At 43.8% G+C, this 14,868-nt stretch overlaps 1 protein-coding gene across 2 annotated transcripts in view; it reads left to right on the forward strand.

Annotated features, from left to right (window-relative positions):
• The first annotated feature begins 7,700 nt into the window (after positions 1-7,700).
• The window catches only part of STXBP6 (syntaxin binding protein 6), a 268,188-nt gene continuing 261,020 nt past the window's right edge, over positions 7,701-14,868 (forward strand). Inside the window, exon 1 of one of the 2 annotated variants that reach the window (XM_004477468.5) lies at positions 7,701-8,065. The gene's annotated coding sequence lies outside the window, so the exon portion shown is untranslated. The remainder of the gene's footprint in view (positions 8,066-14,868) is intronic. The other variant, XM_058293643.1, reaches the window with a different exon arrangement.

Here is a 14,868-nt window from a genome sequence, read left to right on the forward strand (position 1 = left end):
TTCTTCAAGACTCCTAATTTAAGAAGTTCAAGAGATAAGGGAAGAAGAGCAGTACTTGGCTATTTATCGTCAAAATTCAGACCTAATCATTGTTTAAACTTATTTATGCTATAGAATTTCTTATTAAATCTTAATTGACTCCTATCATAATAAATATAAATGCTGAACTCTCTAAACAATTCCGCTACTCCCTCAGGCTTTTACTTTGGAAATATGGTAACAGGTGGACACTCTAGGACATCTGGACAGGAGAAGGTACAAAATTTTAAAAAGCACTTTTTATGTAAAATCAATTTTGTGAAAATAGGAATGCTATGATTGCTTGTAGCAGAGGCAGAGTTTCTAAGAAATAGTTCAGATGGGAAATTCAAAACACACTCTTGGTTTCCCCCTCCTATTTTACTTGAAGTTATCAAGATGGGCGGCCATGGGATGAAAGTAGCAATATTTATTTAGCACTTGCTGTGGGCCATGAACTATGCTAAGTATATTACATATGTACTCCCATTTAATCATCAAAATAAAACCTAAGTAGAAAATAATATGCATATTTTAGAGATAAAGGATCAGACACTTAGAGAACTTGTAGAATTTGCCCAAGGTTATCTAGCAAGAAGGAGGTAGAACAGAGTTTCAAATTCAAATCTATCTAATTATAAATTCCATGCCTATTCTATCATGGCACGAGCCTTAACACTAGATTGTTTTATTGTCTTGTTGAGAACAGTTTGCTTTTTTCGGGAGATGCTCATGGTTCTGATGGTGACTGTTCTCATTAGATGTTGAGTTATGTTAGAAAGTCCATAGTGTTAGTGACTGGCTAAACTTAAAGACGGTTAAGATTTCTTCCAACTTTTACATCCATTCTCCCACCCCAGTGCCCAGGCACGTGCTAGTTTCTCTGCCTCAGATTCTCCTTCTTTGCTTTTTTTTTCCTTCTTAACTACTTCATGTTTATTCTAGAGATCTCATCTTGATGATTATTTCTTCTTTGAAGTCTTCCTTTCCTCTGTCCAATGTTTCTATTTAGTACTTTTACTTTTTATTATTTTTTAAGATTTATTTTTTATTTATTTCTCTCCCCTTCCCTTCCTCCCCCGCCTCCCCCCCGGTTGTCTGTTCTCTGTGTCCATTTGCTGTGTGTTCCTCTGTGACCACTTCTATCCTTATCAGTGGCACCAGGAATCTGTGTTTCTTTTTATTGCGTCATCTTGTTGTGTCAGCTCTCCGTGTGTGCGGCGCCATTCTTGGGCAGGCTGCACTTTCTTTCGTGCTGGGCGGCTCTCCTTATGGGGTGCACTCCTTGCGCATGGGGCTCCCCTACGCAGGGGACACCCCTGTGTGGCACGGCACTCCTTGTTCGCATCAGCACTGTGCATGGGCTAGCTCCACATGGGTCAAGGAGGCCCAGGGTTTGGACTGTGCATCTCCCATGTGGGAGGCAGATGCCCTATCCCTTGGGCCAAGTCTGTTTCTCTATTTAGTACTTTTAATAGCACAATGTACTGTTATATTTATGTGCATGTTCTAAATATCATATTCCTTAGCTCTAAAATGAACTTATTTGTCTCTTGTCCCACTAAATGGTGGCAGGTTGTAATTGTCATTTGTTGATTGGCTCCTGTCTTTGAGCTAGGTGGGCTGGGTGGGGGACACTGAAGACCCATAAGACATTCCTGATTCTCAAGAAACTAACAATCTGAATGGAAAGACATGGCTAAGAAATATAAAACTAATACAAAGCGACCAATTCCAGGATGAAACCAGTCTTTTTGCTTGATGAAAATAGCTTTGATTTCTTTTTTTCCCCCAAGGAACTACCTCTTCTTCTAGTCTAATTCTTAGCTATATGTTGGTATATGAGGGCTGAAGCAGCTGAAAGGATGAAGTTAATATAATTAGAGATGCAGAAAAGGCTTGGGGAACAATGGTAAACTAATATATGTGAAAGGGAAGAAATGAGAACTGCAGTTTGTTGTGTCTCTCAAAAATGTTATCCCTTACAGTTTCTCAGTCAGGGGGCTGAAATTCACCAAGTAGGTCAACATAGTCAATATTTACCCTGACTCTTAAAAGCATAGACGAGAAACAAACTAACAATCAAAAATACAAAAAAAAAAAACCAAAACATTAAGCTTAGTAAATTAAGGATAGAATGGTGTGCCATGGCAATTCATGGCAAAAAGAAAGGGGATTTCTGCAACCACCCAGGTAAAATCCATACAGAATAAAACCATAGACCATGATTAATTGCATAGGAAAAGGAATGGGGTCCCAAGAACAAGCTCCATAAGTCTGCCTGAATTCTGCAGGTCTCCCAAATCCCTACCATATCAGTGCCACCAGAATTGATGGATTTCCTTATCAATTTATAAATGACACATGCACACAACAGCCATGGACCTATTCCTACATGGGGATGTTTGCTGTTATATTCAGGGATGCAATTGTGAAAAGCAAAACAAAACCCAAAAATTTTTAAAAGAATTTATAGTTTTGAAGAAGGAGGGTAGGAGAAATTATAAAGTATAGGGTCAGCTTAGAGGACCTGAACTAATAGTTCCCCTTCTTTGACATATTGTTTCTACCTCTCACTGTCAGAATTCTTTCTCTTGTCACTTCTCTTATTTTATTTATTTCTCCCCCATCCCCATTCCCCCCATTGTCTGCTCTCTGTGTCCATTTGCTGTGTGTTCTTCTGTGTCTGCTTGTATTCTCATTAGGTGGCTCTGGGAACCAATCCTGGGACCTTCTGGAATAGAAGAGGGGCGATTACTCTCTCGTGCCACCTCAGCTCCCTGTTCTGCTACGTCTTCTTATTTTCTCTCCTCTGTGTCTCTTGTTGCATCATCTTGCTGTGCCAGCTTTCCACGTCGGCCAGCAATCCTGTGTAGGGTGGCTTTCCCACGTGGGATGTCATTCCCACGCAGGGCAGCACTCCTGTGCGGGGCCGTGTTCCCACATGGGCTGGCACTCTGCGTGGGCCAGTTCTCTGCATGGGTCAGCTTGCCCTCACCAGGAGACCCTGGGCATTGAACCCTGGACCTCCTATATGGTAGATGGGAGTCCAATTGGTTGAGCCACATCCATTTCCCGCTTGTCAATTTTCATATTCCAAAATTTTATTAACAAATGTTCTTTTGAGACCATAAAATATTCTTAAAATTGCATATATCTTTGGAAAGCTTGACAGTCACCAACATGAGTGTGAATTAATTTAATGAAGTTATTTTACTTAGTACTAAATTATGGTATATAAAAGGAATTTGACTTTTAAGAAGAGGGACTGGGTCAAACAACAGACAAGATAGGTGAGTATAGACCAAAAGAAGGGCAATAGGTACGTACACAGAAAAGGGTTTTAGGAGAATACTGGGAAAGTAAAGGGCAAAAGGATCAGAAAGTAGCTAAAGATTATCTTTATCTATTTTGAAATTAGCTGGGGCTGGTACTGTACTCATCAAAGGAGGAAGAGAAATTTCCACTTCTTTCTTGTCCTTTCTGAGCAGAATGGACCCAGCTCCCAAGACCAGATATGAATCTAATACCATCATAAACCTCAAACATTGAGTACATTTCTCCGAGTTGACTTAGTGGCATAGATCTTACAGGAAAATGAATGGTTTTCCAAGCAACTTAAAAGAAGGACTCTTCCGGCTCTAAAAACAATCACTAGTTTTTGAGAAAATAAGATTGAACAGTATGAAATTGCCAATACACAAATGACCAGACGAACAGAAATGGACAGTTCATATGGTCCAACCAAAAAACTGGAAGTTGATGACTTCCTGAATTTCTTACCTGAAATAAATAATCAGAATGAAGAATCTGAAATGCTACCAGCTATGCATTAGTCTTGAAGGCTTATTGTGACTGATGATGCTATATCCTAAGTGATGCTGTTAGAAATAGTTATGCTATAAAGTCTAATTCCCTGGCTCAGGATCTGTGTCCATTTCAATTCATTCCACTGTTATTTAGACAGACCTTCCTTCTACAGTCCTAGGCAATCTAGGAAATCTAAATTCACGGCTGTTTTAGGTTGAGGTCAACAGTGGGCATTATGGGTCTCAGAGCAACTCTAGGTAAATTCGATTTTTTTTCTTATACTACTTAATGATCAGAAGGAGGGTTTTGTCATATGACCCGGTAGCTTGACTGTCATGAGTTTACTTGTGCCACAAGGAAAACTGCTTTCATGTTTTCATTTACTTCCCCTAAATCATAGCAATTTTAAAGTTCTAACTTGGGATCTAGACAAATTATAAGTTCTTCAATTCTATCATTTCATGATTTTAATAGGCTTTAAGGGAAAAAACAACAACAACTATACTTGCTGTCATATGCATAGGGTATTTCTGTGAGCATATGCAAGAAACTGGGGCAGGAAACTTACTTTTCCCTGAACAGAGATTTTTGGTACTGAGCTTCTTTTTGACATCATATATAATTAATTAAAGAAAATTTAAAAAATAGATACTATTAAATTTAAATTTAGGTAGACAAAACATTTTACTTGTTAAAGTATAGGGCCCCTCCCTTTAAAAATATTTATATCCTTTTCTTCTTGCTCTTCTTTACAACCTTACCATTATTGTGATTTTTAAAAATAATAATTCTTAGGAACTGTAGGAGGTGGAACAGAAACAAAGAAGACTGTGATGATGGAAATTGCTATTTATTCTGCAAGTATTTGCAACCACCTGTTACATGATAGGTCCTCCTTTCCATAACTTCTGAAAGGCTTCTTGTGTAAATAACTTTTAGTTTTCTTGGCTGCTCAAGCAAATACCATGCAATGGGTTGGCTTGAACAACAGGAATTTATTGGCTCATAGTTTTGAGGCTTGCAGAAGTCCAAATCAAGGCATCATCAAGGCAATGCTTTCTTCTTGAAGTCTGGCGTTCTGGAGCTGACTGCCAGCAGTCCTTGGTTCTTCTGTCATGTCACAAAGCACATGGGGCCCTGTCCTGCCCTCTCCCTTCTCTTCCTGGTTCTGTTGATCTTCAGCTTCTTACTTCCCTTGACTTTTTTTTTAAAAGATTTATTTATTTCTCTCCCCTTTCCACCCCGGTTGTCTGTTCTCTGTGTCTATTTGCTGCATGTTCTTCTTTGTCCATTTCTGTTGTTGTCAGTGGCATGGGAATCTGTGTTTCTTTTTGTTGTGTCATCTCTCGTGTGTGTGGCGCCATTCCTGGGCAGGCTGAACTTTCTTTTGCACTGGGCGGCTCTCCTTACGGGGTGCACTCCTTGCGTGTGGGGCTCCCCTACGCGGGGGACACCCCTGCGTGGCAGGGCACTCCTTGTGAGCATCAGCACTTGTGTGCAACTCCACACAGGTCAAGGAGGCCTGGTTTGAACCGCCTACCTCCCATGTTGTAGGCGGACGCCCTATCCATTGGGCCAGCTCTGCTCCCCTCCTTGACTGTCTGTCTGCCTGAATTTCACTCTGCTTAGAAAAGATTCCAGTATTGGATTAAGACCCATCTTGATTGAGTTGGGCCACACCTTAACTGAAGTAACCTTATCAAATAGTCTTATTTACCATGGGTACATATCCACAGGAATGGATTAAGTTTAAGAACACGTTTTTCTGGGGCAAGTTGTTCCAAACCACCATAACAACTGAGCATTATTTATTCTTTGAGAGCTCTGCATGCTTCAAATGCTTTCCACAGATAAGTGGTGGTAGGTTCTCAATGAATGTAGCAACATATTATCTCATCTGCGAGGAGAATCACCCACTGAACAAAGGTAGGCCCAGGTGTCTGGTTGAGGCAGAGACAGCTGTAGTCACTGTGGATGATCTGTAGGTGGGATAGAGGGCACACTGTCCAAAAGAGGGGTGTGATCTTGAGCTAGATCTGACAGATTAAGAAGAAAAAAATCTGTTACAAAGAAGGTGGCAGAAGGGAGGGTGATGGGCAATTGAAACCAGTACAGGTATACCTTAATTCATTGAATTGCCTAAAAGCTGACTACATTTTGTAAATGAAGACTCCTACTTAAGATACCTTTTGTAAAGCAGTAGAACTTTCCTATTTAAATTCTGACTTCATAGGTAAGAACAATGCCTTATATTTGCTTAAAATCTGATTTTTCAAAGCTTTACACAGGCATTGTTTCTTTGACTCCTCACAAATTGCCATGGGATTGTTTTCCCTTTCACAGATGAGGAAGTGCAGCTTAGAAGGTAAACAGCCACTTGCTCACGGAAGCCGAGTGGGAAATAGCTGAGGTTTAGACCAGGACCAGGGAGCCCTAACACCTGCCTCTCGGAAAGAGGTACAGCACATGTGATGTTATCAGGTAAATTCTTCTGACTTTCATAAAACAGCAGCAGTGACCATGCGCAGGTATTTCCATTTCTCTCATTTTTGCTCTCCAGACCACCTTCCCAGAGTTCACTTCTGATTATGTCACTCTCTCCCCCAGCACCTTTGCTAGCGTCAAACAGCCTACAACACAAAGTGCAGGCATTCAGGGTCTCTGCCTCACCCCCCAGCCACCACTACAACCTTCTTTTCTATTATATTTCTTGCCCCCCTGCACCAAGCAGACCTGTGTATCATCATCTAACACACCCAGGGGGTTAGGGTGAGGCATCTGGAAAATTTAAAGGGATGCTCCCCGCCCCCCAGCCCCACCAAGAAAAAGCCCAAAAAACTCGAGTCAAGATAAATATTTTAATGTAATATTTTAAAAAATCAAAATTAATGCAAAATGTATGATGAAGAAAATAAAAATCTTAAATAAATTTAGGATCAGTATCACTGACTTTTCCTTTTGCTTTAGACTCCAAAATGGCTCACAGGACACTGTTGCTAATCTTGCAGTGACTTCCCACTCAGGTGCTTCTATTAATGGTGTTTTCCATAAGGTAGTCCTCACAACCCCTTTCCACATTACTAACCTCTCTCTTCTCCAAGGCCCCAGCATTATCCGCAGCTCTCATGTTAGGAAACCCTATTTCCCCCAGTAACTGATAGTGCTTTGAGGGCAGTCTGAAACATCTTGGATCCTTTCCAGCACCCTCCCAAATGACAGTGGACACTCAGCACCTCTTAGCTGAAAGAAGGCAGAGATCACAATTCTCAAGCTGGCTATGTGGGCGATTGAGGAGGGAACAGACTCTGGTATGTTTTGTTTGGTCCAGAGTGCTTTCAAAAGATTGAATTTGTTGTTAATACTTAAATAATCAGGATATTTTACATGGAAAAAAAATTCGGACCTCTTGTTATTTGATGAAAAATAAAAAATCTAGCAAAGCCAGTCCCAAATTCTTGCATGAAAGTGAGAGTCATTTAGAGCAGAACAGTGGCCCTGCTTTTGGAGCTCGCTCCGACTCTTCCTACGCGTTTCACTCATTTACTTTGTCTTCCAGGCCGTACTAGCCTCTCGGAGTTTTCGACCCTACGAGTGGATGAACAAGGACACCGGATAAACCCATCTGCTGGGTCTCCTCGTTCTTTCCTGAAGAACAAACGTTCCCTTGTCTTTTCTAACACCGTTCCGCTGAGAGGCTAACAAAAGCAGCCTACCTTTCTAGCCCACAAACTTCCCACAACCCGTGAAACTTGCATTGCTCTCCACAGACTGGCCAATTTCTCGCCAGGGCTGCGGCGCCCGCCCCGGCCCTCGCCTCCCCGCCCCGGCTCCCCGCGCGGTCTGGAGTCCGGGGCGTGCCCCACCTCAGCCCTCTGCCCCGCGCCGGGGCGCTCGGGTGGCCCGCGGCGGCACTGGGCATGCTCAGAGGCGCGCGCGGGGGCAGGTTGGCCTCGCAGGCGCTCGCGCTCGGGGGCCGGCGGGCGGGCGCGCGGCTGCAGCTCGAGCTCTAGCGCCTGGAGTTGGAGTTGCTGGGAGTTTCCCCCCCACCCCCTCCCTCTTCGCGCGCGGCAGCCCGAGTCGGCGCGGGAGCAGCGAGCCGGCGGCGAGCCAGCACCCGGACCGGCCGAGCCTCGTCCGGAGCCGGGAGCCCCGCGCGGGGCAGCCTCCGGGGAGGAGCCTCGTTGGCTGGGACGCGTGCCGCGCACTGGCACGGCCGAGGCGCGAGCCGAGCTGCACGGTAGGGCCGGGGCGTGGGGAGCCGGCCGGGCGAGGCGGAGGCTAGGCCGGGGCGGGGGGATGCGGCTGCGGCAGCCGCGGCGTTTGGGGCGCCGGGTGCTCGGTCCGATGCGGGCAGCCGGGGCAGGGGGCCCGCTGCGGGACCAGAGAAGGAGGCAGAATCCCACCGAGGTGCTTTCAAGTTGGCGGGAGGCGGAAGAGGGGTCTACGTGTCGCGGCTCACTTGTGTTGTGCGCGGGAGAGGGAGTCGGATCCCTGGTTCTCCCCTCAACTGGGACCCGGTGTGCCGCCAGGGTTCGGCGAGCCGCGGAGTAGGGCAGTTACCTCCGAGAAAGTTGAGGATGGAGCCCTTCTTTCCGCTGTGTCGCCGCGGTAGTTTGGGACCCCCGCGTGCCGCCCTGAGATCCCCAGCGTGATGAACCAAGTGGGTTCCCTCGCCCCCGAGCTGAGGTGCCCCACTCCCTGCTGAATCGCCCCGACCTTCGCTGCCCTGGCGTCTTTCAGGAGTGTTATTGCTGCTCAAACTGAAGCGTTCTCTTGGCCGGTCTCTTGGCCGGCTCGGCTCCACGCCCCAGGGACGGCTAAGCGATGGGCAGTGCCCCCTCGCCAGCCTCAGACGTGGCCGCGGGCGCCAGGTTCCGAGCTCGCTTGGGGGTTGCGCGCGGGCATCGAGCCCCACACACCTGGCGGGGCCGCGCGGCTGGCTAGGTGGATGGCCCGATTTTTACCCCCTGTCTTTCCTCAGGTTTACTACACTCCCTCCCCACCGCCCCATTCCCGTCCGTCTGCGCAAAGGAGAGGACCAGGAGAGCCGGAGAGAAGGGCCAGGTGGAGAGTTTAGAAAGACAAACTGTTCCTTAAGAGAGGGTGCCCGGGGTGTATTTGCTTTTGGCTCCGTCCCAGGCTTAATAAGAAATACTCGCCGCTTCCTATTATTCTTTCCCCAAGGACTGGGTGGGAAGGAATAGGGCGGGTGGGTTCACAGGAATGTGCGCCCCATTCTGCTGCCTTCTAAGATCCCGTTCCAGGCGACCCCAAGACCCTGGAACTGACACTGTGCGGAATGCTCGGGTGTGTAGGATGTGGCTGCACTTTTTTCACTTCTTGTTTTGAGTTTTGGGGTTTCGCCTGCACACGAGTCAGAGCTGCGCTGTCATAACTAACCCGGGGAGGGTGGGGTGGGGTGGAGAGACCTCAGGCAGTCAGTGAGCTGCTGTTCGCCTCGGAGGCTGCTAGTGGGAATCGGTCCAGAAATGATTATGCAGGCCAGAAATATGCCTCTTTTTTTCTTTCTCTCTCTCTCTCATTTGGCTGAACACCTTGGCTGTTGGGTTTGTGTGTTAAGTTCTTAAAGGAGCACCCACACACTACTCAAGTGCCATGCTTTTGGGGCTCACTATTTTTACTGCATTCTTTTTTTCTTTGCTTTTTCCTTGGTGGGAATCTGCTTTGGGGCAGGTTTCAAGAGGTGAAAATCACATGGTGGGGGTCCACAGGTTCTGGAGTCAGATAGACTTGAGACCAAATTTCAGTTTTACAGCTCGTCACTGTGCAATGGACAAAATATCAGCCACCCAGAACTTGAGTTTCTCTTCTGTCAAAAGGGATAATAGTGGCTTTATCTGCTTCCTTTGCAGGGTTGTTGTGAGCCTTGGATGAGGTGAGGGAAATAAAAAGTGCTTCGAGACCTTTAAAGCACCATTTATGTCTTAGTGCTCTTAAATGTACTCAGGTGCTTTGAATTAACTAATTCTTTTAATTATAAAAAGATATCTAAATCTCCTCCCTTCTACCCACCCTTCACCAAGAGGTTTAGTTGCTTGGGTCTTTGGAAGCAGTTATTTATCTTCTTTTCCCTGTTCCCTCAAATCCATCATCTTTTTTACCTAACTCTCCCTTTTTGAGGTTTATCCCTTTTCAGTAGTCAAAAGGAGGTATTAAGTAACCACCAGAAAGGAAGGCCCACATTGGGGATGCAATGAACAGCCCTTCTCACCACATTCCTGTTGCAGAAGAAGGCTTATATGTATCCAGTTCTCATATGTTTCTCTTGGAGGCAGCAAGGTGTAATTAGGAGACCACCAGAGTTAGCTTATCCAAATTCAGAGTCCTGGGCCTCAGAATTGTCAGGTCAGCAATGCCCCCGTTGAGAGCCTAGGTTGATGAAGAGATCAGCAGACCCTGGGCTGTAGCGTGACTTGGCTTCTAAAAGGGAATTTGATCTAAGGACTCAACCCCTCATTAGTGAAATCGGTCTGTGAGACTAAGAGTCAGTAACAAAAGGAGGCGGGAACAGGTGAAATTGTCTCTCAGTGAGGGTTGAATCACGCTGCTGTGCCAGCTCAGGTGCTCAATCTTTCTAATCTTAAGGCATTGCAACTAAAAATGAGCATGCATCAGAAGTACCTGGAGGGCTTGTTAAAACATGTTGCTGGTCTCTGATACTGTAGGACTAGTGTAGGGTCCAAGAATTTACATTTCTAACTAGTTCCCAGATAACTGTATCTTTAGAATCATTGAATTTAGAGGTAGAAGAGAGAGAAGAGGTTTATTCTGAAGCACCATTATTTTAGTAACTCATAAATAGGGGCAGAGTTTCTTCCTGGATGTTTTATGAACTTGACTTGCTGAATGCATTCTGTATTGCAGCACCTGAGCTACTTGCCATTGTTTAGTTTTAATAATTCTGATTGCTTTTCAAATGAATGACTTCTACACAAAAAAGATAGGATTCTCCCTTCTTTTCATAGGGTAAAAGACTCAGTCTTTGCTTTTCAAGGTCATTTTGGGTAGACCGAGATTAGTGACTATATTGATAACTATCCTCATTTCCTTTCTTTGGGTATCATTTCCTTCTTTGTGGAGAGGAGGTCCTGTAAAGACTTGGCAGCTTGAATCTTATGGTGGAAGAACAAGTTGAGTCACTTATGAATGAACAAGTTTAAAAAGAATTTTTCAGTGATGTCTTGGAATGAACAGCTCACCCAGGCCTTGGGGGCAGTGTGGAGTTGACCCAGTGACAGACGGGTCCTGTGGCAGTCAAACCCGGACAGGCCTTCCATTTCTTCTGAAGGATGGTGGTGGCAGTAGCACTATTTGAGGTGGAGAAAGGTCGACTTTAAGGGGAAGCTGTGCAATGTCAGCATAGTGCCCTGGGTAATCTAAATCCGCGCACTTGAGTTTATAATCAAGCACTATGTGGACTCAACCCCATCTCACACTTTTCTCCTCGTTTCTCAAGCTATGGTCCTTTGTGAAAACTCCCGTGACTTACTACAGCCTAGATTATGACCTTGAATTTTAACTACTTTCATCAGAGAGACTTCGGGAGCTTGCTTGAGTCTGGAGAGTTCCTGAGATAACATCCTAAGGAAGAAATAAAAGTCTATGTAGCACCCAAATGGACTAAGCCTGAGAAGATGTCAGTCAGCACTTTTAACTAGTTCTTGTGTTGCCGTGCCAAATAGAATCCCAGCTGACTATTATGCTTTATCTCAGCTTTCCATTCCTGCTTTGTTTTAGTTTAAAAATGATTAGCACTAGAGAAACCTATCAGAAAATCAGAAACCTATTCAAAACCTGAAGTGTACCTCTTAGCATTTCAGTAGATAAAACTCCAAGGCCCATGCCTGTCTTCCTGACAGGAATCAGCACTTGTGAAGGAACAGCTTTCATGCTATAATTCTTAAGATTCGCTAATTTAAATGGTTTCTCCCAGTTAACATAAGTAAGAAACATTTCTATTTTAGAATTCTTTTCCAGAACTTGGTGTTTATATTTTGGATGTTACCCCTCCTTTTTTTGCTGCTAGGATTTTTTTCTAGTGTGAGGAAAGCCTCTTATCACTGTTGTTCATTTTTCTCAGCTTGGAGCTCCTTTAATAAGTCTGTTATGAGACAGTCACTGAGATACTTTATTTCACTCTGGTCATCAGGGTTTTTATTATTGGGTCATAGAGGGTCAAGGTGGATCTTGGAATGCTGTTCTCAGCCTTCCCAGAAGATTCTTTTAAACTGAAATCGCAGTTACACTGCACTAGCTCAATTCTAAGATACAATTTTTCACATTTCAGCATTTCCCAATTTCAAAAATCCAAATGGGTCTTAAAATTATGTGCACATTTAATGTATGGTTTCTTTTTCTTTTTCTGTAAAGCTGGCATGTTAATAGTGTCTTCCAGTTGATGGCACCCTAAAAGAAAGAAAATATAGCAGTAGAAAATACGGTTTCTATTCAGTGCTGCCCAGCTGATAGAATTGAGCAGCAATTGAATTAGTTCAGCAGTTCCAGACTTTCCGAAGAATGCTGTTGGGATGGATGTTAATATGTGTGCTCTTGTAAAGGGCAAATCAATTCGGGAAGCTCTGTCTATTCTTTTTCCCTTGCAGAGACTCACAACTTGGGCATCATCATCATATCAAAGTCTCTGAGAAGTGATATAAATTTAACCATACTAACTACAATATACCTGGCTAAATTTCTTTAATTCAACATTTCCCAGGACATAGAATATTTTTGAGGTTATGTGTCTCTGTGTGTATATTCTAAGACTGCATTACTGAATAACTAGTATATCCCTAGAATATAGGGGGCATTCATTAAATACATACGTCAATTGATTAATGAACTCTGTAGGGGATTACTGTTATTTCAGAGAAGAGAGAAATCATCTTAAGCTGTGGTAACTAGGAAAGGCTTCATGGAGGGGATGGATTATGATAATGTTGTCAATGATGGATAGGGATTTTCTAGAGGGAAGGGCCATTTTTCTGGTTGGTGGCATAATGGAGTGGAAAGGTTTGTGTTGGTGCCTGCATATGAGTAACTTTTAGAACATATAAGCAAGAGGAGCATACCTACCACAATGTGAGACAGTGCATCTTTGGTGGTGGTCAGAGACGTTTTTGGTTAGTTCTTTCTTGATTCTATAAATAAGCTAAAGTTGTAGACGGATTTTGGTGTCTACTGCGGCCGAGCTTGTGGTGGATAAGCAGGAGTGGAGGCACAATACTCAGGACGAAGCAAGGAGGGATGCATGCAGCAGAAACGGTGAATGAAAGGGTTCCTGGGTCTTTGGGGAATGGTGGTTCCAGGTATCATTAAACTGTAGGTTCAGTTGAAGAATATTGAGTGTTTGGGGAAGAACCTTCCTGGAGGAGAGAACAATAAATGCAAAAGTTTTAAGGTGGGTCTTGACTAGAGTTTCAAAAAATAACAAAGAGAGATAACTTTCACAACTCAATAACAAAAAGATAAATAACCTAATGAACAGACATTTCTCTGAAGAAGATATACAAATGCCAATAAGCACGTGAAAAGATGTTCAACGTCAATAGTCATTAGGGAAATGCAAATCAAAACCATAATGATGCACCTCTTCATACCCACCAAGATAGCTATCATCAGAAAGAAAATAGCAAGGACTGGCAAGGATGAGCTATTTACAAAATGGTACAGCCTCTTTGGAAAACAATTTCGTAGTTGCTTAAGAAGTTAAACATAGAATTACCATATGATTGATTCCAGTTCTATGTATATGCCAAGAGAATTGAAAACAGGTGTTTAATCAAAAATTTGTACACAAATATTCATAGCATTTTTCACAATAGCCAAAAAGTAGAACCAAACTAGATGTCTGTCAGCTGATGAATGGATTAAAAATGTGGCATATCCATACAATAGAACCTTATTCAGCCATGAAAAAGGATGAAGTACCCATACATGCTACAATAAGAATGAACCTTGAAAACTTTACACCAAGTCAAAGAAACCAGACACGAAAGGCCACATATTGTATGATTCTATTATGAAATGTCCAGAAGAGGCAAATCCATAGAGACAGTGGATTAGTGGTTGCCAGAGGCTGGGGAGAGGGAGAATGGAGTTTTTGCTAAGAAGTGTGGAGTTTCTTTTTGGGGTGATGAAAATGTTCTGGAATTAGATAGAAGTGATGGTTGCACAACTTTGTGAAAGTTCCAAAAATACTCCATTGATTTGTATACTTCAAAAGTGTGAATTTTATGGTGTGTGAATTATAGCTCAATTAAAAAAAATAGCAATAAGACCACTGTGGTTGGGAAGGACAGTAATGAAAAAGAGATGAGAGAGGCCCAGGAATGGGATATCTGTTTCAGGTCAGTTTTCTGCTCCTGGGGAAAAAAAATCTGGATTATTCCTTTCTCCTTGTTTGTCTTTGAGCCTGATAGGATCTTCCCATTGCTCTTTTATCCAAAGGCCAGTTCTCTGAATTAAAAGGGTTTGCTCTAAGTTGCTTCTGAGTCAGTGGGATTTTCATGGCAAACGCCTTGTGATCTTCAAATTGAGTGTATATCTGGCCCTCCTTTCTGGAGACTGATTTTGTATTTAGGCTGCCTTGTGGTCCACCAGAGGTCAAGAGGCATGGCTGACTGTGCTGCTCATGTTTAGCTTCTTCCCTAAGATTTAACTGTGTCGTCTTCTAATGTGTTTGTGGAACTCTCTGTATTCCAACAGGGTTCATGAGGCCCTTGGCATTACATGTGCATAAATGTATTTGGGTTTAACACCACTGGAGTAGGGTCTTATGGGGAGAGATTGTTTCTTCTCTCGTGGGCAGTGTGGGCGGTGTACTTCTCCAACTCATGCACAGGAAGCACCTAGGATGTTGTGGAGATACAACTTCTGATTCTGGAGGCCTGGGACCTGAGAGTCTGCTTTTCTAACAAGCTCCCACTGCTGCTATTGCTGCTGCTGGCGCATGAATGACCTGCCTAGAGGCTGACACAGTGCAGAGAACAGGGGCTTTGGAACTGGACAGAGCCAGTG

This window comes from Dasypus novemcinctus, chromosome 3, assembly GCF_030445035.2.
Source record: "Dasypus novemcinctus isolate mDasNov1 chromosome 3, mDasNov1.1.hap2, whole genome shotgun sequence".
Lineage (NCBI taxonomy): Eukaryota > Metazoa > Chordata > Mammalia > Cingulata > Dasypodidae > Dasypus > Dasypus novemcinctus.